Source organism: Microtus pennsylvanicus, chromosome 1, assembly GCF_037038515.1.
Source record: "Microtus pennsylvanicus isolate mMicPen1 chromosome 1, mMicPen1.hap1, whole genome shotgun sequence".
NCBI lineage: Eukaryota > Metazoa > Chordata > Mammalia > Rodentia > Cricetidae > Microtus > Microtus pennsylvanicus.
Window position 1 is genome coordinate 36,865,741 of NC_134579.1, and position 4,341 is coordinate 36,870,081.

A 4,341-nucleotide genomic window follows, 5' to 3' on the forward strand; every position below is an offset into this window, starting at 1 on the left:
CTTGCTTCTCTATATATCTCTCATGACTCTCTGATTATGCCTTTTTTCTTCCCAGAATTCTCTGTTTCGCTCTCCCCCTAGCCTTATCCTGTCCAGCTATTGTCCAGTCAGCTTCTTTATTAAACTAAGCACAGTGACATATATTCACAAAGTGTAAAGGAATATTCCACACAACTGTATCCAATTCAGAGATCAACATGGGAATGTTCTCTTTGTCAATATTATTAGTATTAATAATAATCATTCTGCCTGGGGAGAGATGGAATCTTCAAGTTGTTTAAACTGCATGGATCCCACATGGCCTCTGGTGACAGCAGACCATGGATATCAACATCATCATTTGCCCTACACAGATATCACTATAGCTCCTGGTGGCAGCACAGGCCAAGGACACCACCACGGCCTCAGATGGCAGTGCTGGCCACTCGCATCAGTATGGCGTCAGGTGCCAGCACAGACCATGGGCATCCACGAGGCCTTTGGTGGTAACATAGGTCACAGACATCAACATGGCCCCTGGCTACAGAAGGACCATGGCCCAAACATGGTCCTTGGGGACAACATGGACCACAGACATCAACACGGCCTCAGATGCTGGCAAGTCACTCACATCAACATGGTCCCTGACCAGGTGATGATTCTTTACACAATTAACTTGCATCATTAGAGGAACATTCCACGTTTTATGAACTGAAGCTAAAGAATTTTGAGGCCTTTAGTTCAAACAAATTACCTTTCTTCTCATTCAACCAATCTTACTTTTTAATTATGTGTCTTTAAGTTTAATTGCTAAAGAATTTTCTGCATTTAGCCTGAGTTTCTACACTATTTGCTGTGGCCATCAACATCAGGAATGGTGGTATTTTCAGTTAGGTACTATACATAAGAAATCAGGTTTGGAAGTTTCAATATTTTCTAAGTACAGTGGAGAAACATCAGTTTTCATCTTTAATAAGCTATGCTCCAACAAATCTAATATAGTTTAATTGAATCAGAGAATTTACAGTCTTTTAGGTCAGTGGGAACTCATATAAAAATCCTGACGATACCAGTATAAATTATTACACTACAGGAAAGTAGTAGTGACTGATCCAGGTGACTCCCAGCACCAAGTGCTCAGGAATTTTATCCATTCCTTGATTTCTATATTGAACCATAAGTAATCTGCCATCTACTTAAGTAATAGCACTGAAAAATAATCAGGCTGCATTTATCATGAATTTTCAACTGTGGATTCCAACGTGGAAACATACCTCCTTATCCTGATTCTTGGTCCTATCATGGACATAATGTATGAAGGAAACACACACATAAACACACAGACACAAGCACACACACAGAGGGAGAGATAGATAGATAGATAGATAGATAGATAGATAGATAGATAGATAGATAGAGATACAAACTCAAGATAGATTAACTTGGTCTTTGAAACTTTTACCCAGGAAGCAAGGAAAACACCAAATATCATGTCCATAGTTTATCTTAAAGTTTTCTGTTACGTTTTCCTCATTGAAAATTCCACCTTGGTTAGGGGATTTTACTTCTTTCCATGAACCCCCAGGAACACAAAATATTTTTATCATGTGAGCCATCACAGTTTATGGGGCATGTTCTGTCATATTCACCCAAATTTATTTGCTATCCTGGCCACCATACACAAATAGTTAAACCAGTAAATATGGGTGTGGCAGTTCAAAAAAATCTACCTTTAAAAGCTGAGGTTATTGTCCTGGCTAACTTATGATTCATGCTTTGACTAACCTTTCAGATTCATTTAACCAAGCAAAAAAAGTCTTCTCTAATCATATATAAAAGAGAAAATCTCATTAATTTAACATAATTATCTGAAGAGGATACATATCATGAGTATATCTGCATTATAGTCTTAATAAAATTAAATACTGATTTTATTTATATAACTATTTATAGAAATATAACCCACAGCAATAAACCAATGAAAATATTTTTAATATACAGAATTCAGGGGTATTTTGAGTTTTTTCTACTATTATATGCTAAAATAGTTATATAGCAAAGCAAACTTATTCTTGGAACTCTCCATTTGTCAAGTAAGTAAATTTTGATTTTTCATTCATTAATTTTCAAATGCTTTTGGAAGAATGAATTTTGGTTATACATAAAACATTTTAGCAATTTTTATTTTATATTATCCTTGAATGCTCAGGAAAATAATTGTAAAATTTGGACTCTGTTGTTGAAGAAACATACCTCCTTATCCTGATTCTTGGTCCTATCATGTGCATAATGTATGAAGGAAACACACACATAAACACACAGACACAAGCACACACACAGGCATAGAATAATTATATAATTATTCTAGTTTGCTTTCTGTTACTTCAATAATCACACTGACCAGAAGCAACTTTGGAAATGTTTATTTCATCTTACAGGTTATAGCCCATCATCAAGGGAAACTAAGGCAGGATCTCAGGTAGAGCTTGAAATAGAATCAATAGGATCATGGCTCACTGACTTGCTCTTAGTCTCAGGATCAGCTTTTTACTACATCCCAGGCACAAAAGTTGGAGGATGGCATGGTCCTCAGTGGGCTGGACCCTTCTGCACCAATAGGAACCAAGAAAATGTCCCACAGAAAGGCCCAAACGCCTGTCTATTGGAAGCACTTCCTAAGTTGAATTCCTTAGGTGTGTCAAGTTGAAATCCAAAATTAGCTATCATATTACATAACTATGCCTTACAATATTTTAGATGCTTTCATCTGTCTGAAATATTTGTTTTTTTTCTATGAACTAAATAGTGGTGCATATTTAAAAGGTGCAGGTGTACCACTTTCAGTTGTTTAGGAAGTTAGTATTATATATGTTTCTATGGTACAACAGTATAGTTTTATTAAATATATGAACAGTTAAATTATGGTTGGGAAAGAAATCAATGTAATTGCTTTTATTTTAAGCATTTATTGTAAACCATATTACCTGTTTTGGAAATCTCTATGCTGGTAGCAAGGATTTAGGCTTAAAATGACCCATTTTTTTTTTCAGTCAGAGTTTATTTTTGGATGTCTGCATTTCAGGTACAGCTGACTGAAATAAATATATCCAATACCCAGGATAGGAAAAAGAAAAAGTAACTAAAGTTTAAAAATTACCTTTAAAATATTCACATTCATATACATACACACATACATTTCAAATTAGATTATAAAAGAAAGCACTATGATAACACAGTCAGTTAATTTAAAATACACGGATTAACACAAAATGATACATAAAATAAATTTTGTTAATTAAATTTAAACTTTGAGGTTGTAAAAGGACCAATTAGCTAGCCTTCTTCCTCAATGCTACCCAGAGAATGTCCCATGCCTACACAAATTATAACTGAGATTTAAAATTTTACTCAGATGTAAATGAAATTCCTGGATACTTTAGCCCATTGAATCCTTATCCACAATGCAAGTACCAAAAACTACATAAAATAACTACTCAGAGAATACAGTTTACCGCATAACAACCAGGACTGCAAAGTGACCCACAGTGAGCCTAAATGGCTGTCACGCTTCAATACAGAGATAAAGCCTAAAGTATTCTCACCAGGTGAATGCTATGTTGGGATATGCAGAAAGCCAAATAAAGTGAGCACATTTCTAAACTAAATCTGCCCCATCCTGTCACAATAACGATTCCGGAAACAATCAACCTTTACTTATTGCTTCAACCTATCCGATCCCCATGGGTCCATTTAAGTTGTATATATCTTCTTGGTTTAATTATGGCAGACTGTAAATGAATTTACCTGTTTCTTCTTTGTTTCTCAACTTTTGGGAATATATTTTAAAATACTCATTAATGCTTCTTTGGATTTCATTCGACTCTTTTAAGATCCTGCCCTTGGGTTTTGTCATGAATTAGATGATGCTGATACACAGTGAAGTTTGAGAATCACTGGGTGATACAAATGAGTACCATCTGACACTGTTCATAGAACTACTGATATGAATTTTTTCATGAATGTCAAGAAAATTTTCATGATTAGAAATAATGTTGATAAATTTTAATTGTAATTAAATTTAATTAAATTGACTTTATTTATAGTATAATTATGGATTATTAAAGAATATTTTTTCTTTTTTATTGTGCTATACATTTTTCTCTTCTTCCCTCCCTTCCTCTCCTCTCTCCTTTTACCCTCTCCCTATTTACTAAGGATATTTTATCTTTTTCTCTTTCCTACTTAGATCCATGTATGTCTCTCTTAGGGTATTCTTAGTTGTCTAGGTTCTCTGGGATTGTGAATTGTAGGCTGGTTTTTCTTTGCTTTATGTCTAAAAGCCACTTATAAGTGAGTACATAT